Source organism: Scyliorhinus canicula, chromosome 6, assembly GCF_902713615.1.
Source record: "Scyliorhinus canicula chromosome 6, sScyCan1.1, whole genome shotgun sequence".
Taxonomy (NCBI): Eukaryota; Metazoa; Chordata; class Chondrichthyes; order Carcharhiniformes; family Scyliorhinidae; genus Scyliorhinus; species Scyliorhinus canicula.
The window spans coordinates 37,114,268-37,136,807 of record NC_052151.1 but is presented as its reverse complement, the minus strand read 5'-3'; the positions used below and the strand labels follow the sequence as shown (position 1 = coordinate 37,136,807).

The window sequence follows — 22,540 nt, the reverse complement described above, 5'->3', positions numbered from 1 at the left end:
CCATCCAATGAAGACAAACATTCCTTTCTTGACTACCTTGCCCAATTATGGGCAGCACGGTAGCATGGTGGTTAGCATAAATGCTTCATAGCTCCAGGGTCCCAGGTTCGGTTCCCGGCTGGGTCACTGTCTGTGCGGAGTCTGCACGTCCTCCCCGTGTGTGCGTGGGTTTCCTCCGGGTGCTCCGGTTTCCTCCCACAGTCCAAAGATGTGCAGGTTAGGTGGATTGGCCATGCTAAATTGCCCGTAGTGTCCTAAAAAAGTAAGGTTAAGGGTGGGGGGGGGTTGTTGGGTTAAGTGGATAGGTGGGTTTGAGTAGGGTGATCATTGCTCGGCACAACATCGAGGGCCGAAGGGCCTGTTCTGTGCTGTACAGTTCTATGTTCTATGTTCTAATTGTATTGCCACTTTCAAAGATCTGTGGACCTGCACGCCCAGATTTCTATATTCCTAAGAGTTTTGCCATTTACGGTATATTTCCCCTCTATGTTAGACCTGTCAAACTGCATTACCTCACATTTGTCTGGATTAAACTCCCTTTGCCACTTCTCTGCCCAAGTCTCTGACCTATATATGCCCTGCTGTATCCTCTGACAATCCTCAACACTGTCTGCCACTCCGTTGACACAACGTTGGTGTCATCCGCGAACTTATTAATCAGATGAGCTACATTTTCCTCCGAATCGTTTATGTATACTCCAAACAACAGAGACCCCAGCAGAGATCCCTGTGGAACACCACTAGTCACAACCTTCCATTCAGACAAACCTTCTATCGGGGACAGCACAGTGACGCAGTGGTTAGCATTGCTGCCTCACAGCACCGAGGTCCCTGGTTTGATTCTGGGTCACTGTCCGTGTGAAATTTGTACATTCTCCCCGTGTTTGCGTTGGTTTCGCCCCCACAACCCAAAAGATGTGCAGGGTGGGTGGCTTGGCCATGCTAAATTGCCCCTTAATTGGAAAAAATGAATTGTGCACTCGAAATTTAAAAAAATGAAAAACCTTCTATTGCTACACTTTGCCTTACAGCCAGTTCTGTATCCACCTTGCCACCTCACCTCTGATCCCGTGTGACTTCACCTTTTGTACCAGTCTGCCATGAGGCACCTTGTCAAAGGCTTTACTGAAGTCCATGTAAACAACATCCACCACCCTCCCCATATCAATCATCTTTGTCACCTCCTCAAAAAACCCCAATCAAATTAGTGAGGCACGACCTCCCTTTCACAAAACCATGGGGCTGGATTCTCTGCCCCGCCGCACCACATTTCTGTTTCACCCCACCGTCAGGATGCTCCGTAACACTGGCTGGTCAATGGGGTTTCCCATTGTGGGGCAGCCCCATGTCATCAGGAAACCCCTGGGCTGCCGTCAAAACGGAGCATCCCGACGGGAGAATCCAGCCCAAAATGTCTATCATGAATGAGTCCATTTGTTTCCAAATGGGTATAAATCCTGTCACTGAGAATTCTCTCCAATAATTTACCTACAACCAATGTGAGGCTCACCGACCTATAGTGTCCAGGATTATCCCTGCTACCTTTCTTAAACAGCGGTACCACATTAGCTACCCTCCAGTCCTCTGGGATCTCACCTGTAGCCAATAAGGATGCAAAGATGTCAGTCAAGGCCCCAGCAATTTCCTCCCTTGCTTCGCACAGTATTCTGGGGTAAATCCCATCCAGCCCAGGAAACTTATCTTCCTTAATATCTTTTAAAAGACCCAAGTTTTTGGTGTCAACATGCCCAGACTGTCCACACACCCTACCCATGAATCATCTTCCACCAAGTCTTTTTCTTTGGTGAACACTGATGCAAAGTACTCATTACGTACCTCGTCCATTTCCTCTGGTTTAACACATAGATTCCCCCTGTCATGTGAGAGTACCTTTAAGAAATGGGTGTTTCAGAAATGTACCTTTAAGAAATGGGTGTTTATCAGTGATGTCAGAGTGTGGGTGGAGCAGGGCTGTCTGTCAGCTTTTTACTTTTGTTTTAGGCTGTTTGCTGCAGGGTGTGTTTTAGTTTCGTTTTCAGAGCTGGATAGCTGCAGTCACAGCCAGAAGGGGTATTAGTCTCTCCGTAATCTAAAAACTGTAAATCGATCGTTGGTGATTTAAGTCTTATGGATGTTAAAAAGAAAGCTTAAAGGATTACTTAGTGTTGTATTCTTTGGGGGTTGTTTTTGAATTAATGGTTACTAGGGTGTTCACTATATGTTTTAAAAAGGTTAACTTGAGTTCATAGAATAAACATTGTTTTGCTTTAAAAGATACTTTTCCATTTCTGCTGACCACACCTGTAGAGTGGGCCGTGTGCTCCCCATACCACAATCTAGTAAAAGTTGTGGGTCAGGGAAACTCCATGATACACTTTGGGGTTCTCTAAATCCCAGCCCATAACACCCCCACTGTCCTTAATTGGTCCAAGCCTTTCACTGGCCACCCTCTTACTTTTTACATATGAATAAAAAGCTTTGGGATTCACCTTAATCATACTTGCCAAGGACTTGACCCCTCCTAGCCCTCCTAATTTCCCGCTTAAATACTTCATACTTTCTTTATACTCCTCAAGGGTTTCTACTGTCCCCATCCTTCTAGACAGTACAAAAGTCTCCTTTATCTTTTTGATGAGGTTCACAATATCCCTCGTTATCCATGGCTCCCTAAACTTCCCATACTTATCCTTTGTTCTCTCAGGAATGTGACTTTCCTGAATCCTAATCAACTGTCTCTTGAAAGACTCCCACATGTCCGATGTTGCTTTACCCTCCAGCAGCGAAACCCAATCCAAATTCTTCAATTCCTGTCTAATGTTATCGGAATTTGCCTTTCGCCAGTTTAGCACCTTACCCTCGTCCCTATCCAAAGGTACCTTAAAAATACGGAATTACGGTAACTATTCCCAAAATGTTCCCCCCCTACTGAAACCTCAACCACCTGTCCCGGCTCACTCCCCAATACTAGGTGCTGTACTGCCCCTTCCTTTATTGAACTATCTACATATTGAGTCAAGAAGCCTCAGAAACTCTGCCCCATCCAAGCCCCTCGCACTAAGTGAGTCCCAGTCAATATCCCCACCACAACAACCCTGTTCCTTTTGCATCTATCCAAATTCTCTCTACTGATCTGCCCCTCTACCTCTCGCTGGCAGTTGGGGGGCCTGTAATAAAGCCCTCACATTGTGATTGCCCCCTTCCTGTTCCTGAGCTCCACACAGATTGCCTCATTGTATGAGCTCTCCGAGGTGTCCTCCCGCCGAATGGGAATGGCTATAATATTCTCCTCAACCAGTAATGCTACTCCCCCCCACCCCTTTTACATCCCCCTCGATCTCTCCTGAAGGATCTATACCCTCCAACATTCAGCTGCTAATCCTGCCCTTTAACCACGTTTCTGTGATAGCTATAACATTATAGTTCGAAATACTAATCAGTTCATCTGCCCTACCCGCTATACTTCTGCCGTTGAAACAAATTCACTTCAAACCACTGCGTTTGAGCAGACAGGATGATGTTGTTCTCTTATTTTTCTTCTCTATTTCCCCTTCAGTTATTACACCTTCTAAGCTAAAGCTCTGGTTCTCAACAGGACAGGTGACCTGGCCGAAGAGGTGGACTATCAAAGGGAGAGGCAAAGAGATTGAGGGAGCAGGGCCTTCCAGATCTTCAACCCTCAGCAATTGAATGCACCGTGCTTCTACATCACTGGTTAGCAATTGGAAAGGTGAAATCAGAGTCAATCTCATCCGTCCTGTCACTGAGTTCAAGAGGGTAACAGAGTTCAACACGGACTAGCTTCAAATTTTCACACCTGTCTGCATGGGTTCAGCTCTGGAGAGCAACCAGAGCCCCCCCCCCCCCCCCCCCCCCCAAACAAAGTTTATGGATAATAGTTTTGCAGTTCTTCTGTAATTAAACACATCACAAAGCTATAATAAAGTTTTAACGGCAGTATGGCTGAACAGTTTTTCACAAATTCCAAAAAGAAAACAGGTGAACGTGCCTTATTCCAGAGTTTTCCGTTCCTTATTTTGTCAATTGCAAAGGCTGTTGGCGTGGGCTCTGATCAGATCCTTCTTCGACTTCTTCCCACTGCCGTTGCACATGATATTTATATCATTTCCCAGGCTCCCAAGCCAAGATGTAAAAGTATGATTTGCTCCTCCTGTGTTTGAAGGGTAACCTTTGGATCCCAGATCAGATGGTTAAAGACCAATCATCATAATCACCCTCGCTTCTTCACATGATAACAACTGGTAAATGATTTCAGCCTCCAAGTGTGCTGATAATAATTGTTCTTGGTTCTTGATCATTTCCAACTTAAGGCTCCTTTTTTTTTTACTGGTTACTTCAGGGGTTTTAAAAGTCATTGGCTTTTTTGGGGGGGCCTGAAATGGTGATTGAATGGTTGGGAATTGGCAGATCCATCTTTATGACTTAAATCCCACTTGCTATCTCATGCTGCGCCTGATAAACTTGTGTTCATGAACTCTGTACCCATTCAAACGTAACTTCCTTTTATCAAAAGATTTATGCAACAATTGAAAGTTAGCCCACTGTATCCAGGTAATGAGTCAGCCCATTCAGTTAAATAAAGACAGAGGTAATTTGGTTTTGAAAAGATATTAAACCAACAACATGCTGATCAGTACAAAAGGAACAAGCTGTGCAATGTTAGACAGTGCAAATTTGTCTTTGAATGATTACACAATATTTTGCAGTCAAGGACGTGGGTTATCCATGGCGTGAACACTGGATAATTGTTTTCAGTAATTTCAAAACTGTATCCTTTGATATCGTCTTTCCCCTCCCTTGGCTGTGTTGTCTCCATTGGTGAGACAAAGCATAACAAGACAGGAAACTATTCAGGAAAACAGCCAGCCTGTTTCACACACCCCATTAGGTGGAACAAAGGAAGAGCAAAACCATGTCAAAATCAGAAAGTTGGTGACACAAAGCTGGGGTTTTAAAAGCACAATGATTGCCGAGGAAAGGAGAAATTGTAAAGGAATTCCATTAGCGGGATTTTTTGGCACTGCTTTCACGCCAAATCGCTATTCGCCGGTGCCTCGACAGCGGCTCCGCTGCCGTCCGCTCCACGCAGACAGTTAACGCTGCTGCCATATGGTTAGCAAGCCTGACCCAGTATTCTCCAAGGCCTCCACGATTCTCCCCTGCCGATGGGCCGCGTTCCCGACGGCAAGGTTCACTTGTGCATTTAAAAATGGTGACACAGGTGCCATGGCTGATAAGGGAGAAAGAGGAGGTAGGACATGGAGAGGCGCGGGCTGCCAGCCTGACACTGGCCTGGCTGACTGGGGTGAGTGGGACCCTGCCGGGGCCGGCCTGGTGGGGGTGGGGGACCTCCGTCTGGCACTGAGACACATCACGCTGCGACTGTGCCACTACCTACTTGGCTGTGAGCCGGGGTGACCACCCCATGGGACTCTGGCCGGTCCCGGGCACGGACCGCCATTGCCGCAGCCTGGAAGGCAGCCATCTTGCAGTGCACCCCACTGACCACCCACCCTAGCCGCTGGTTCTGCAGAGTGACACCAGATGCATGGATTCCCCCACCCCACCACTCCCACAATCATCCTCCGCCAAACCACCCCCCCCCCACCCACCACCACCACCACCAAAGCAGCTGGCGCCCAGCGGTGGGGTATCATGCAGCCCACTCAAGCATAGCCACCATGTAGCCCATTGGACCTGGTCGAGCATGGGGGCAGCAGTGGAGCCTGCCTCAGAGGAACAGGAAGCAGCCGCTGAGGATGGAGAGTCGGCCGCCCAAAGGCTGAGGAGGAGGAGGTGCAAAGGAAGTGCAACATGAGGCCTTGCGTGCAAAGCCAGTGCCTGTCATTCGAGGACCTACCGGACAGGGCGTGCTGTCAAAGACTCCAGCTGAGCAGAGAGACAGTGCGACATGTCTGCCAGATGATAGCACACCTGGCACCGCAGGGGTGTGAGGGAGGACACCTGCTCCCGGTGGCCATCAACACCCGCTCCCGGTGGCCATCAACACCCGCTCCCGGTGGCCATCAACACCCGCTCCTGGTGGCCATCAACACCCGCTCCCGGTGGCCATCAACACCCGCTCCTGGTGGCCATCAACACCCGCTCCCGGTGGCCATCAACACCCTCTCCTGGTGGCCATCAACACCCGCTCCCGGTGGCCATCAACACCCGCTCCCGGTGGCCATCAAGGTGACGGTCTCCCTGAACGTTTACACCATGACGGTCTTCCAGGTGCCAAGTGGGGACCTGTCCGTGGTCTCTCAGAGTTCAGAGCACAGGTATCATGGAAACCATGTATGCCCGGTCGGCACAAACATCCACCTCAATGTGGACCGAACCCACCAGGATGTCCAGGCAGAGGGGTTTGCCGCAATTGCCGACATACCCCGGTCCAGGGGGGTGACCGACGGATGCAAGTCCCTATGAGAACCTGCAGATGACAGGCTGCTCCACACAAACCCAAAGGGGATCCACACCTGCTGCTGATATGTGAACATCAGGATGCGCACCGTGCACATCTGTGCCCAATACCTGGACATGTGTACACAACGCCTTCATCCTAGCACGTTCGACGATTCACGGCCTCTTTCAGACGCCCCCCTCGCACCACCCCATGCCTGAGCCCCTATCACTAAACTGTGCCCTGCGCCAGTGCCAACTTAACTGCTGTCTACTTTTCTGGCCTCACTGCCCTAACGACAGGTCTAGGTGGATCACCAGACACTACACCAGGAGTGGAGGCAGTCTCTGTGATTCCTGCCCTGCGACCTGGATCCCCGTTGGCAGCCGTCTTCTGGGTCGACTAGGCCTGTATGGGCCCGGTTGTTGTTCGGGTGTCCCATGGGGTGTGCCGCCGTGTTCTGCCCGCTGCCCACCAGATGCACCAGGAATAGGAGAAGGCAGCCCTCTCCTGGGCCTCTGCCACTGCCTACACAGGTTGCTCCAGGCTCTGGACATGCCGATCAAAGGCCAAAACCCTTGACCCCAAGGCCTGCACCGCAGGCTCCAACCGTGGGGCGTTGGCCTGGATGGCACATGTGGCTGGCATATGCCCCCTTGAGGGGGTGTGGGGGTGAGGGTGGTGTGGAGGTGAGGATGGTGTGGGTGTGGTGGGTGTGCGGGTGAGGGGGTGTGGGGGTGAGGGTGGTGTGGGGGTGGCGGGGATGTGGGGGTGAGGGTGGTGTGGGGGTGGGGGGGTGAGGGTGAGGGTGGTGTGGGGGTGGGGTGAGGGTGGTGTGGATGTGTGGGTGTGGGGGTGAGGGTGGTGTGGAGGTGGGGTGGGGTAAGGGTGGTGTGGGGGTGAGGGTGGTGTGGGGGTGTTGGGTGTGCGGGTGAGGGGGTGTGGGGGTGAGGGTGGTGAGGGGGTGGTGGGGTGAGGGTAGTGAGGGGGAGTAGGAGTGTGGGGGTGACGGTGGTGTGGGGGGTGGGGGCAACGGTGATGTGGGGGTGTTGGGGGTGACGGTGGTGTGGGGGGTGGGGGCGATGGTGGTGTGTGGGTGACCGTGGTGTGGGGGGTTGGGGGTGACGGTGGTGTGGGGATGGTGGGGGTGGGGGGGGGCAGGGGTGACGGTGGTGTGGGGGGGGTGGGGGTGACGGTGGTGTGTGGGTGACGGGGTGGTGTGGGGGTGTTGGGGGTGACGGTGGTGTGGGGGGGTGGGGGTGACGGTGGTGTGGGGGGGGGGTGGGGGTGACGGTGGTGTGGGGGTGACGGTGGTGTGGGGGGTGTTGGGGGTGACGGTGGTGTGGGGGGGTGGGGGTGACGGTGGTGTGGGGGGGGTGGGGGTGTGGGTGGTGTGGGGGGGGTGGGGGTGACGGTGGTGTGGGGGTGACAGTGGTGTGGGAGGGTGGGGGTGTGGGTGGTGTTGGGGGTGACGGTGGTGTGGAGGTTGGGGGTGTGGGGGGGGGTGGGGTGAGGGTGGTGTGGGGGGGTTTGGGTGAGGGTGGTGTGGGGGAGGTGGGAGGGTGGGGGTGTGTGGGGGGGTTGGGGTGGTGTGAGGGGGTGGGGGTAATGGTGGTGTGGGGGGGTGACGGTGGTGTGGGGGGGTGGGGGGGTGACGATGGGGGGGGTGGGGGTGACAGTGGTGTGGGGGGGTGGGGGTGACGATGGGGGGTGGGGGTGACGGTGGTGTGGGGGGGGTGGGGGTGACGGTGGTGTGGGGCTGACGGTGGTGGGGGGTGGGTGGGGGTGACGGGTGGTGTGGGGGGGGGGTGGGGGTGACGATGGGGGTGTGGGGGTGACGGTGGTGTGTGGGTGGTGTGGGGGTGACGGTGGTGTGGGTGGGGTGGGGGTGACGGTGGTGTGGGGTGGGGTGGGGGTGACGGTGGTGTGGGTGGGGTGGGGGTGACGGTGGTGTGGGGGTGACGGTGGTGTGGGGGTGGTGTGGGGGTGACGGTGGTGTGTGGTGTGGGGGTGACGGTGGTGTGGGGGTGGTGTGGGCGTGACGGTGGTGTGTGGGTGGGTGTGGGGGTGACGGTGGTGTGGGGGGTGGTGGTGGGGGTGACGGTGGTGTGTGGGTGGTGTGGGGGTGACGGTGGTGTGTGGGTGTGGGGGTGACGGTGGTGTGGGGGTGACGGTGGTGTGGGGGTGGTGTGGGGGTGACGGTGGTGTGGGGGTGGTGTGGGGGTGGTGGTGGGGGTGACGGTGGTGTGGGGGTGGTGTGGGCGTGACGGTGGTGTGGGGGTGGTGTGGGGGTGACGGTGGTGTGTGGGTGTGGGGGTGACGGTGGTGTGGGGGTGACGGTGGTGTGGGGGTGGTGTGGGCGTGACGGTGGTGTGGGGGTGGTGTGGGGGTGACGGTGGTGTGTGGGTGGTGTGGGGGTGGTGTGGGGGGGGTGGGGGTGTGGGGGTGTGTGGGGGGGGGTTGGGGTGGTGTGAGGGGGTGGGGGTAATGGTGGTGTGGGGGGGTTGGGGTGACGGTGGTGTGGGGTGGGTGGGGGTGACGGTGGTGTGGGGGGGTGGGGGTGACGGTGGTGTGGGGGGGGTGGGGGTGATGGTGGTGTGGGGGGGGTGGAGGTGACAGTGGTGTGTGGGTGTTGTGTGTGGGTGTGGGGGTGACGGTGGTGTGGGGGTGGTGTGGGGGTGACGGTGGTGTGTGGGTGTGGGGGTGACGGTGGTGTGGGGGTGGTGTGGGGGTGACGGTGGTGTGTGGGTGTGGGGGTGACGGTGGTGTGTGGGTGTGGGGGTGACGGTGGTGTGGGGGTGGTGTGGGGGGTGACGGTGGTGTGTGGGTGTGGGGGTGACGGTGGTGTGGGGGTGCTGTGGGGGTGACGGTGGTGTGTGGGTGGTGTGGGGGTGGTGGGTGTTGAGGTTGATAACATGGAGTGAGAGGCGTGTAGAAATGTTTAAAAATTATTATCCAGGATGGTTGGCCTCTCTTCCGAGGACAAGTCTTCTCTTGGTACAGGAGAGTGAAGGCCTTTCTAGGGAGCATTTTGAGGCTCCTACAGTTTATCGACAGATTTGCAGGGTATATGTGACCTGAAACCAAGCCTCCTGAGCACAGCTTTGCCAATGGGGAAGTGGTGAAGGGGCAGGTTGGTGAATGGAAGGAGGATCAGGGCTCAAATTCCCACAGTGTCGGACACAGTGAATGGGAGGGACCTTGATGTGACGGAGTCGGTGACTGGTGAGGGAATCCTTGATGTGAAGATGCTGGCGTTAGACTGGGGTGAGCACAGTAAGAAGTCTTACAACACAAAGTTAAAGTCCAACAGGTTTGTTTCAAACACGAGCTTTCGGAGCACTGCTCCTTCACTTGAGGAAGGAGCTGTGCTTTGAAAGCTACTGATTTGAAACAAACCTGTTGGACTTTAACCTGGTGTTGTAAGACTTCTTACTGTGCTAAGGGAATGTTATTAACTTCGAAAAGCCTGCCTGCTCCACGATAGAATACAGAAATACAGGGCTACAGAGTGAATTGGGTTGTTTGAAAATAAATAATTCAAAGAACTTCTCACGAACCCAGGGCAACGTGCTTTCTATTCAGAATACTTATGTTAAGTCCCATTATTTTCTCTTTTGACAGAGAGTAAACCTGGGCATTTCATAGGGTTCTGACAACTTTGGTGGAATAATGGCTCAAAAAATTACATTATCAGATCCGGAGTTCCTCTGGCCTTCTGTCCAAGTTATGATGAAATCCGCATGGACATCCTCCCCAGGATCTCTCCGGCTTTTAGCCATGCCTCAGTTGGTGGTTCTCTGGCCTCTAAGTCACCAGGGCCGCGATTCTCCACTCCCCACGCCTCTCGGAGAATCGCCGCTCGCCGTTTTTCACGGCGACCGCTGATTCTCCGGCCCGGATGGGGAGAGCGGCCTGACGACCCCGACCGGTTCACGCCAGCGGCAACCACACCTGGTCGCTGCCGGCGTGAACATTGCGTGACAGGTAAGTGTGGGGCCTGTGGGGGGGTGGAGAGAGGATCGAGCACCACGGGCGTGCTCATCAGATGTCTGGCCCGCGATCGGTGCCCACCGATCGTTGGGCCGGCGTCTCTCAGAGACAGTCTTTTCCCTCCACCGCCCCGCAAGATCAAGCCGCCACGTCTTGTGGGGCAGCGGACGGGAAGACGGCAACCGCGCATGCGCGAGTTGGAGCCGGCCAACCTACGCATGCGCGGCTGACGTCACTTAGGCGCCGCCGGCCGCGTCATTCTCGGCGCGCCGCCTTCACTCCGGCGTCGGCCTTTTCTCTCCGTTTCGGAGAATCGGCCCCAGTTCCCAGGTTCAAGGACAAAAATCAAAGCTGACACTCCCAGTTTAGACCTGAGGGGGGCATTGCATTGTTCCAGCAGCCACCCTTTGGCTGAGAGATTATAACCAAGATCCCATCCCCCTGCTCGGATGAATGTGAAAGATCCCAGGGCACAATTCCAAAGAAAAGCTGGCGGCCTGGCCAATATTTGTGCATCAAACGATCCCAAAAACCCCGATATTAACATTTTCCAGTTTGTTGGAATATGCTGCGCACACATTGGCTGTTGCTTTTCCTGTATCACGGCCTGACTTCAAAAGCACTTGATCAGTTGTAAAGCACTTGTAGATAACTGTGGTCAGGAAACACACTTTGTCAATGTAAGTCTTCCGTTCCTTTCTCCGGAAGAGAGCTGATGTACCATCGATTGCACGCGAGGCGAGTGATTTACCAAAGTCTGGCTTTAATTAACTAGAACACAGCTCTGCGATCGTCTACAGTGGAAAGGGACGATCGTCAGGCGTTTGAGCATTTATACCTCGTTAATAGAGGCGTGGTTAACTCAGCCTCTCGGCCAATCGGTCGAGAGGCACATGACCGACCAGGGCCAATGGTAAGCCGACGTTCTGGCCCAATGGCAGACGAGTATGCAGATCATATCATCACAAGAGCTAGAAAAGACAAAATGGATTGGTTCTCTGCCACTTTTGCTGCGATGAAGCCAAGTATATGTGAGGTGATGGCGTTTTCACATCACTCTGAGGCAGTTTGACCAGACGTGTAACTTCAGGATGATTGAGGAAGTGAAAATTCAAGGGCTGGATTCTCCAAAAATGGGGCGACGTCCCCACGCTGGCGTTTTACTCCAGACTTTACTGAAAATAATATAGAGCAATTCACTTACCTGCAGGGGGTTCGCAGGGACCCGAGGAGCTTCATGCAGCTTTGGCTGCAGATACGGACCCCCACACTTCCGGTTCCGAGTCCGTGCTTGCGCACAGCAGCGGCCTCCAGCGCCCGCGGCCAACGCCATGGCGAACTCAGACCGTGGACCATCACCGATCGGTCCCGCGCCCCTCCATCGGACCGGCCCGATCGCTGCCTTGATCGTCCATAAGGCCCCCCCCCCCCCCCCCCCCCCCGTGATGGATCCCCCCGCCCCCCACCAGGGTGCCGTGGGTGAGTCCCAACCGGCCCTATGTGGTTAGAACCACACCATTGGGAAATCGGCCCGTCAGGACCAGAGTATTGCTAGGAGGACCTCTGTCATTGCCCCCCCCCCCCCCAGCCACCAGCCACGCAGCGTGATTCGCTGGCGAGCGATTCTCCGGGGCCCGGAAAATCGGTGGAGTGACGCCAAGCCGGATTCGGGCGTAAAAGCCGATTCTCCGCCAAACGTGATTGTGGCGGGGGGCTGTGGAGAGTCCAGCCCCATTTGCCCCTTTAATTAATTTGGAATCTGGTGCCTGCACTCATGTATGTCTCCATAAACCCTGGATTTGGAATGTCAATAAGTGGCCAAATAAATAAATGATTCATCAGGCAGACTTCATGACTTTTTACTTTCCACCTTTGAATACAAGGGTTGAAGCAGCTGCATCTTGACATTCAGGGGCTGTTTTTTACAGGGGCATAGAGCTGGCAAAGATTTGATGGTACAGTAAATACCATAGGTTTTTGTTCCCAATTTGCTATCTCCAGCTTTCCCAGAAATTAAAAATGAGCTCCTCTCTATGTCTCTCCATCAGAACTCTGCATCACACCCAGGCCAAAGCTTCAAAACAACCTTGTACCCATTGTCACACTCAGTACAAGCATGAGGATATTGGTGATGTACCATCAATTGAACGCGAGACGAGTTGTTGGACAAATGTATGGCTTTAATCAGCTAGATGTTAGCCCTGCGGTCGATTACAGTATAAGGACGACCGCCGGGAGTACTGGGTATTTATACTCCGACCTTGTGTGCCAGTCCAGGATGGCGGTGCCCAGGATCTGCACGTGGAGTCGGGGCCCCAAGATGGTGGCGCCCAGGACCCGCACGTGGCGTCCGGGGCCCCAAGATGGCGGCGCCCAGGGCCCGCACATGGCATCCGGGGCCCAAGGTGGCGGCGCCCGCGGGACCCTCGTGGTTGCTGAGGGCAGGGTTAGCGGTGCCGGCGGGCCGATCGGAGCGGCTGAGAGCGGGGGCAGAGAGGCGCGCAGGCCGGGCGCGGGGGCCCGGGGGCGGGGGACGGGTGATTGGCGCGGTGCGCTGGAAGGGCCCGGAAAGGCCCAGAGGAGGAGATCCCTGTTCGCTGTGCGGAACAGCAGCGACCAATTTGGCCTGGCAGACCGACGAAAGATGGCCCTTCTTCCCGCAGCTCTTACAGAGGGCGGAGCGGGCCGGGCCGGGCAGCACGGGCGAGGGTGTTTGGCAAACCCACAGAAATAGCAGCGGGGCCCCGTGGACTTGTCGGGGCGTCCCGCGGCGCAGGCCTGAGGGGAGCCGGGAGCGGCGGATGGCAGTGGGGAAGCGTGCCAGGAGGCCCAGGGCACTGCAGGGCGGCTGGGGACATAGGCGCGGGCGTTTAAGTCTGCGACCTCCAGGGAAGTGGAGAGAGTCCGTGCCTCAGTTAGGCTGAGGTCGTCTTTTTCCAGCATCCGCTGGCGGATAGCGGCGGACTGCATCCCAGCCACGTAAGCATCTCTGATCAGAAGTTCCATGTGCTCAGTGGCTGAAACTTGGAGGCAGGCGCAATTCCTCCCCAGGACAGCGAGGGCCCGGTAAAAATCATCTAAGGACTCACCGGGGAACTCTTGTCTGGTAGCCAGCAGATGTCGGGCGAACACTCGGTTTACCGGCTTAAGAAATTGTCCTTTTAGTTTGTCCATGGCCACGTCATATTCCTTTTCTTCCCCTATCATCGTGTAGGCCGCCATGCCTACGCTGGAATGGAGAATATGAAGCTTCTGTGCCATGATGGGGGGGCTGCTTGCGGACGCCAGGTAGCCATCGAAACACGCCAGCCAATGCTTGAAGATTTCCGATGCGTTCTGAGTTTGCGGGCTGATGCGGAGGCATTCGGGCTTGATCCGGAGCTCCATCTTCAAATTTCTAGTAGATTAAATGGATGTACCATCAATTGAACGCGAGACGAGTTGCTGGACAAAAGTATGGCTTTAATCAGCTAGATGTTAGCCCTGCGGTCGATTACAGTATAAGGATGACCGCCGGGCTAACATCTAGCTGATTAAAGCCATACTTTTGTCCAGCAACTCGACCAATCGGGGAGCCGTCACATGACTGGTCTCAACCAACCGGCCGAGGGGCACGTGACCGACCAGGGCCAATGGTAAGCCGGTGTTCTGCACCAATCGCAGGCAGCTATGCTAATCATACCACCACAATTGGATACTACAGACTGGACTATCATACTTTGTGAAAGTGGCCACAAAACCTGTCAAGATGGCTGAAACTCAACCTGTGACGATAGACATTTAAACTATGGGTAGCATTTAGTTATGTGGCCAATGTTTAGCTTAGCATGGAGCTGAGTAAGGATAGTTCTTTGTTTAAGGATGAACTGGCATTTGAGGAATATGGGCAAGGAGAGTGTCTGAGCTCAAATTGGGGCCCAGAGTCCTCCGGTGGCGTTATGTCGGGGAAGACACGCACAAGGTGCTCCAGTTAGAGTACTGCACTTTTTACCCTTTTCTCTCACAGATAACTGTCTGCTCGGAGTCTGCATGTCCTCCCTGTGTCTGTGTGGGTTTCCTCCGGGTGCTCCGGTTTCCTCCCACAGTCCAAAGATGTGCAGGCTAGGTGGATTGGCCATGATAAATTGCCCTTAGTGTTGGGTGGGGTTACTGGGTTATGGGGATAGGGTGGAGGTGTTGACCTTGGGTAGGGTGCTCTTTCCAAGAGCCGGTGCAGACTCGATGGGCCGAATGGCCTCCTTCTGCACTGTAAATTCTATGATTCTATGATAACTAATGGGATAAGAAGCGAAATGCCCAGAAAGGTCAGGGGAAAGAAGGTGGACAGCGGAAGTTCGTCGACAGAATCAAAGGTCTCTCAGAATTAGTCGGCAGATAAAATGGTGGAGGCAGCCCCTGGGGCTCTGGCCGCTCCACCTGACAGGTGAGGTGCCTTTGAGTACCTTGGCCAAGGAATTTGACAAGCAATGGCGGATTATGCTGGAGGACCTCCGGAAATCAATGGAAGAGGCCTTGGCCCCCATCTGAGAGAAGACCATTGAAAATGTGATAGCCCGTGGAGCAACAATAAAAGAGATGGAAGTGGTCCTCTCATGATCCAGTGATCAGGTTGACTCACTGGAAGCGGAGATATCTTTGTGGCAGAAGCGAATAAACTGTTGAAGGCCAAGGTGAGTGATCCAGAGAATCGGTCCAGGAGGCAAAACATTCTAGTTGTAGGGCTGACAGAGGGGGTGGAAGGAAGGGGGTGTTGAATTCTTGCATGGTTGGGGTTCCATATTTGTTCTTTCATGTTTTCCTGGTCTTGTTGGGGTTGGATCTTTACAGTTTGGGCTTAGATTTAGGGTTTAGTTCTCTGTGGGATTCTGTTCCGTTTGTTACGATAAATTTAGCTCCCTCTTCAGAGCGTAATGGTTTATGGGGTTTTAGTATTTTGTTGGCTGTAACCATTTTTCTTAACTGTAGTTGGGAGCCTCCCTGCGAACTTAAAAGTTAGCTACCGGGGGAGGTTTTGAAGGTTGGCTGCAGGGGTGGTGGGCGGGGGGTGGGGGGGGGGGGGGGGGGGGGGAGTGGATCCTTGATGCTTTCTGCACCCAGGTGACAAAGGCTTTCCATTTTTCTTGCATGTTCATCAGGTATTAGGGCAGCACAGTAGCACAGTGGTTAGCACAATCGCTTCACAGCTCCAGGGTCCCAGGTTCGATTCCGGCTTGGGTCACTGTCTGTGCGGAGTCTGCACGTCCTCCCCGTGTGTGCGTGGGTTTCCTCCGGGTGCTTCGGTTTCCTCCCACAGTCCAAAGATGTGCAGGTTAGGTGATTGGCCATGATAAATTGCCCTTAGTGTCCAAAATTGCCCTTCGTGTTGGGTGGGGGCTACTGGGTTATGGGGTTATGGGGATAGGGTGGAGGTATGGGCTTGGGTAGGGTGCTCTTTCCAAGAGCCGGTGCAGACTCGCACTGTAAATTCTATGTATCTATGTATCCTTGTGGGTTTCTTTGTGGTGGATAGATCTCTCTTCCATTGCCTGATGGTGGCTGGTTACTTTGTGATTTCAGATCATGCCCACACTTTGTTGATTTGTTTCCAGAGCCAGGTCCCTCACAGCATCTGCCATAGAGGTTAGACACAATGGGCTGGATTCTCACCAGACGGATCCTGCAGACATTGCCACAGGATCGGAGAAACCAGCCCGACATTATTACCGGACAAGCAATTTTGGGAATGCATGGCCACTGCCATTGAGGACTATATAAAATGTAATAATAGTGAGTCAATCTAACCTTCCACGCTGTGGGAAGCCCTTAAGGTGATTCTATAAAGCGAACTTGGCGAAGACAGCGAGGGTGGAGCAGCAGAGGCTGGTGGACTCCATTCTTGAGGTGGACCATCAGGCCTCACTTGCCCCAACCCAGATTTATTGGAGAGTATGAAAAAGGTGCAAACATAATTCAAGTTATTCTCGACAGACAGGGCAGTGGGCCGGCTGTCACAGTCAAGGGGCATGCTTTATGAAGATGGGGAGAAGGCCAGTCACCTTTTGACTCACCATCTTAAGCAGCAGATGGTTTCCTGGGAAAACATACAGGTACGCAACTCGAGCGGAGCCTGGTTTCCGCCCTGTTTTAGGTTAATGCGGCTTTGGGATCATTTTATCGGTGTCTTTATAGATCAGAGCCTCCGACGGAGGGATCAGTCATCACTGAATTTCTGGACAGTTTATCCATCCCAGCGGCGAATGGGAGATGAGCGATGAGTTGAAGTTCCCGTTGGGCTCAGATGAAAGTGTAAAATGGCTGGGTTGATGCAGGCTGGCAAAGCCCCTGGCCCGGATGGCCTTCCCATTGAATCCTGTAAGAGGATCGGGGCTGCTCTCAGGGGCCAGTGAACTACATTTATATATTCTGGTATGGTCCGAAGTTGGTAAGCCTCTGGGCCTCTTTCTTTAACATTATGTTGGAAATACTCAATGTTCGTTTGGATCCATGTCCGCTGGTGGCCATTTGTGGGGTATCAGACTCGCCAGTGTTTCAGTCGGGGGTGAAGGGTGATGTCTTCGCCTTCGTCTCGTACATAGCCCACAGGTGAGTTCTGCTTGGGTGGAGGTCACCTGCTCCATCCAGTGCCTCGGCCTGGTTGGGTGACCTCATGTATTTTCTACATTTGGAGAAGGTCAAGTACACCATTAGAGGGTCGGTGGCGGGGTCCTAACTAAGATGGCAGCCGTTCATTTCCTTTTTTTTAAGGAGCTAGTCACTGTTGGCTGTTAGGAGGTTTAGATTAGTTTTTGGATTAAGGATAATATGTGTTTTTGCTTCTTTGTCTCTGTGTATTTCCAGTTAATTGTTTTGGGTGATTTTGTTTGATATAAATTTTTTTAAACATACTATTTTTAAAAAATGTTGGTGCCAAGATAAGAGTGAATGACCACTGTCACCTTCCATTGTATCATGGTGGTCTGGGCTCCAGTAGTGTTAACCCTGAAGTCACGTGACTGAAACTGGTTTTCAGGGACTGCAGTTTAAAATACACTGAACAAATCGAATCCAGCAGAGAAACATCTAAAACACCAGGAACATCAGAAACAGCTGAACCATCATAGCTGAAGGTCTTCTAATGCAACCAAAATACTCTACTTGTTCCAATACCGGGGAGGCACGGTAGCACAGTGGTTAGCACTGCTGCCCTGCCTCACAGCGCCAGGGTCCCAGGTTTGATTCCGGGCTTGGGTCACAGTTTGTACAGAGTCTGCATGTTCTCCCCGTGTCTGTGTAGGTTTCCTCCAGATGCTCCGGTTTCCTCCCACAAGTCCTGAAAGACGTACTGTTATGTGATTTGGACATTCTGAATTCTCCCTCTGTGTACCCGAACAGGCGCCAGAATGTGGCGACTGGGGGATTTTCACAGTAACTTCATTGCTGTGTTAATGTTAGCCTACTTGTGACACTAATAAAGATTATTATTGTTCCAAATTCCACCTGATAACCAACTGTCTAGTTATTCATCTACAACAGGCTTTGCATCTTTATAAGAATACTTTTTGTTTCAAAAAGGCCTGGGGCGGGCAGCACGGTGGCCTAGTGGTTAGCAAAACCGCCTCACTGCGCTGAGGTCCCAGGTTCGATCCCGGCTGTGGGTCACTGTCCATGTGGAGTTTGCACATTCTCCCTGTGTCTGCGTGGGTTTCGCCCCCACACCCCAAAGATGTGCAGAGTAGGTGGATTGGCCACGCTAAATTGCCCCTTAATTGGAAAAAATAATTGGGTAATATAAATTTATTTTAAAAAAAGACCTGGGGCGGGATTCTCCAGCTGCCGACGCCGAAATCGGGTTTGGCAATCAGTCGGAGACTCCCTGTTTGCACCAAAATCAGGGGCAGCTCCGCTTTTGCGATATTCCGCCCCTTCAAAAGCGGCGCAGTAGGGGAGTACGCCGCACGCCGTATGGGCAGCAACAGGACGTCATCTGGGGCCCTCCCACAGTGCTCCGCCCCTGATGGGCCGAGTTCACGGCAGCACAGAACACTTATGGACCCCCCCCCCCCCCCCCATGATGGCTGTGGACTGTGCCCAGCATCGCCACAGTCAGGGGGAGCCATTCTGCTGGCAAGGGGGGCCTTTGGCGGGGGCTGGGGGGACTGGTGGAGGGTGGTCCGGGGGTGGCGAGGGGGGTTACTGCGGGACATTATTTGGCAGGTCGAGTCCGCGTGCCGTTGCCGCGTGTTGCATAGGTTATTGGGCCTTTTTGCTGTGTGGCTGCTGGCCCCCCATCAGACGGAGGATCGATGCAGCTGTTGCGCCGTTTTGTCCAGCATAAAATACCACGCTCACTGTCAGATCAACGCCAGAGCAGCTCTGCAAATCAGAGAATCCAGCCCTTACCTCCAACTAAAGGATCAACTCAACACAGAAAACAACAACCCACCATCGCCACAGATGAATTATAAAATCCATTTTTATAATTATGGCTTTAACTTCATCTGTACCAAACCCTTACGTGCGTGACTGTGTGTGTGTGACAGTGTGCCTGCGACTGTGTGTGTGTGACTGCGTGTGAGTGGCAGTGTGTGTGTGACAGTGTGCCTGTGACTGTGTGAGTGGCAGTGTGTGTGTGACAGTGTGCCTGTGACTGTGTGAGTGGCAGTGTGTGTGTGACAGTGTGCCTGTGACTGTGTATGTGTGACAGTGTGTGTGACAGTGTGCCTGTGACTGTGTATGTGTGACAGTGTGTGTGACAGTGTGCCTGTGACTGTGTATGTGTGACTGTGTGTGAGTGACAGTGTGTGTGTGACAGTGTGCCTGTGACAGTGTGTGTGTGACAGTGTGCCTGTGACTGTGTGTGTGTGACAGTGTGTGTGTGACAGTGTGCCTGTGACAGTGTATATGTGACTGTGTGTGTGTGGCAGTGTGTGTGTGACAGTGTGCCTGTGACTGTGTGTGTGTGTGTGTGACAGTGTGCCTGTGACTGTGTGTGTGTGACAGTGTGTGTGTGACAGTGTGCCTATGACTGTGTATGTGTGACTGTGTGTGTGACAGTGTGCCTGTGACTGTGTATGTGTGACTGTGTGTGAGTGGCAGTGTGTGTGTGTGACAGTGTGCCTGTGACTGTGTATGTGTGACAGTGTGTGTGACAGTGTGCCTGTGACTGTGTATGTGTGACTGTGTGTGAGTGGCAGTGTGTGTGTGTGTGACAGTGTGCCTGTGACTGTGTGTGTGTGGCAGTGTGTGTGACAGTGTGCCTGTGACTGTGTGTGTGTGTGTGACAGTGTGCCTGTGACTGTGTGTGTGTGACAGTGTGTGTGTGACAGTGTGCCTATGACTGTGTATGTGTGACTGTGTGTGTGACAGTGTGCCTGTGACTGTGTATGTGTGACTGTGTGAGTGGCAGTGTGTGTGTGACAGTGTGCCTGTGACAGTGTGTGTGTGACAGTGTGCCTGTGACAGTGTATGTGTGACTGTGTGTGAGTGGCAGTGTGTGTGTGTGACAGTGTGCCTGTGACTGTGTGTGTGTGACAGTGTGTGTGTGACAGTGTGTGTGTGTGACAGTGTGCCTGTGACTGTGTGTGTGTGACTGTGTGTGAGTGGCAGTGTGTGTGTGTGACAGTGTGCCTGTGACTGTGTGTGTGTGACAGTGTGTGTGTGACAGTGTGTGTGTGACAGTGTGCCTGTGACAGTGTATGTGTGACTGTGTGAGTGGCAGTGTGTGTGTGACAGTGTGCCTGTGACAGTGTATGTGTGACTGTGTGTGTGTGGCAGTGTGTGTGTGACAGTGTGCCTGTGACAGTGTATGTGTGACTGTGTGTGTGTGGCAGTGTGTGTGTGACAGTGTGCCTGTGACTGTGTGTGTGTGTGTGACAGTGTGCCTGTGACTGTGTGTGTGTGACAGTGTGTGTGTGACAGTGTGCCTGTGACTGTGTATGTGTGACTGTGTGAGTGGCAGTGTGTGTGTGACAGTGTGCCTGTGACAGTGTATGTGTGACTGTGTGTGTGTGGCAGTGTGTGTGTGACAGTGTGCCTGTGACTGTGTGTGTGTGTGTGACAGTGTGCCTGTGACTGTGTGTGTGTGACAGTGTGTGTGTGACAGTGTGCCTGTGACTGTGTATGTGTGACTGTGTGAGTGGCAGTGTGTGTGTGACAGTGTGCCTGTGACTGTGTATGTGTGACTGTGTGAGTGGCAGTGTGTGTGTGACAGTGTGCCTGTGACTGTGTATGTGTGACTGTGTGAGTGGCAGTGTGTGTGTGACAGTGTGTGTGTGACTGTGTGCCTGTGACTGTGCGTGTGAGATTGTGTGTGAGTGACAGTGTGTGTGTGACAGTGTGCCTGTGACAGTGTGCCTGTGCCTGTGACTGTGCATGTGAGACTGTGTGTGAGTGACAGTGTGTGTGTGACAGTGTGCCTGTGACTGTGTATGTGTGACTGTGTGAGTGGCAGTGTGTGTGTGACAGTGTGCCTGTGACTGTGTGTGTGTGTGTGACTGTGTGCCTGTGACTGTGCGTGTGAGACTGTGTGTGAGTGACAGTGTGTGTGTGACAGTGTGCCTGTGACAGTGTGCCTGTGCCTGTGACTGTGCATGTGAGACTGTGTGTGAGTGACAGTGTGTGTGTGACTGTGCATGTGAGACTGTGTGTGAGTGACAGTGTGTGTGTGACAGTGTGCCTGTGACTGTGCGTGTGAGACTGTGTGTGAGTGACAGTGTGTGTGTGACAGTGTGCCTGTGACTGTGCGTGTGAGACTGTGTGTGAGTGACAGTGTGTGTGTGACAGTGTGCCTGTGACTGTGCGTGTGAGACTGTGTGAGTGACAGTGTGCCTGTTACTGTGCGTGTGACACTGTGAGTGAGTGACAGTGTGTGTGTGTTACAGTGTGCCCGTGACTGTGTGTGAGTGACAGTGTGTGTGTGACAGTGCCTGTGACTGTGCGTGTGAGACTGTGTGTGTGTGACAGTGTGTGTGTGACAGTGTGCCTGTGACTGTGCGTGTGAGACTGTGTGTGAGCGACAGCGAGTGTGTGACAATGCCTGTGACTGTGCGTGTGAGACTGTGTGTGTGACAGTGTGTGTGTGACAGTGTGCCTGTGACTGTGTGTGTGTGACAGTCTGTGTAACAGTGTGCCTGTGACTGTGTGTGTGTGACTGTGTGTGAGTGGCAGTGTGTGTGTGTGACAGTGTGCCTGTGACTGTGTGTGTGTGACAGTGTGTGTGTGACAGTGTGCCTGTGACTGTGTATGTGTGACTGTGTGTGAGTGGCAGTGTGTGTGTGTGACAGTGTGCCTGTGACTGTGTATGTGTGACAGTGTGTGTGACAGTGTGCCTGTGACTGTGTATGTGTGACTGTGTGTGAGTGGCAGTGTGTGTGTGTGTGACAGTGTGCCTGTGACTGTGTGTGTGTGGCAGTGTGTGTGACAGTGTGCCTGTGACTGTGTGTGTGTGTGTGACAGTGTGCCTGTGACTGTGTGTGTGTGACAGTGTGTGTGTGACAGTGTGCCTATGACTGTGTATGTGTGACTGTGTGTGTGACAGTGTGCCTGTGACTGTGTATGTGTGACTGTGTGAGTGGCAGTGTGTGTGTGACAGTGTGCCTGTGACAGTGTGTGTGTGACAGTGTGCCTGTGACAGTGTATGTGTGACTGTGTGTGAGTGGCAGTGTGTGTGTGTGACAGTGTGCCTGTGACTGTGTGTGTGTGACAGTGTGTGTGTGACAGTGTGTGTGTGTGACAGTGTGCCTGTGACTGTGTGTGTGTGACTGTGTGTGAGTGGCAGTGTGTGTGTGTGACAGTGTGCCTGTGACTGTGTGTGTGTGACAGTGTGTGTGTGACAGTGTGTGTGTGACAGTGTGCCTGTGACAGTGTATGTGTGACTGTGTGAGTGGCAGTGTGTGTGTGACAGTGTGCCTGTGACAGTGTATGTGTGACTGTGTGTGTGTGGCAGTGTGTGTGTGACAGTGTGCCTGTGACAGTGTATGTGTGACTGTGTGTGTGTGGCAGTGTGTGTGTGACAGTGTGCCTGTGACTGTGTGTGTGTGTGTGACAGTGTGCCTGTGACTGTGTGTGTGTGACAGTGTGTGTGTGACAGTGTGCCTGTGACTGTGTATGTGTGACTGTGTGAGTGGCAGTGTGTGTGTGACAGTGTGC

The 22,540-nt window shown here is 53.3% G+C and overlaps 1 protein-coding gene across 5 annotated transcripts in view; it reads right to left on the bottom strand.

Annotated features, from left to right (window-relative positions):
* ddo (D-aspartate oxidase) overlaps positions 1-22,540 on the bottom strand; it is a 216,476-nt gene that overhangs the window by 164,627 nt on the left and 29,309 nt on the right. The window contains exon 1 of one of the 5 annotated variants that reach the window (XM_038799173.1): positions 4,007-4,444. The exons of the other annotated variants lie outside the window; for them this stretch is intronic. The gene's annotated coding sequence lies outside the window, so the exon portion shown is untranslated. Of the gene's footprint in view, positions 1-4,006; positions 4,445-22,540 lie in introns of those variants that run through there. 5 annotated transcript variants of the gene reach the window in all.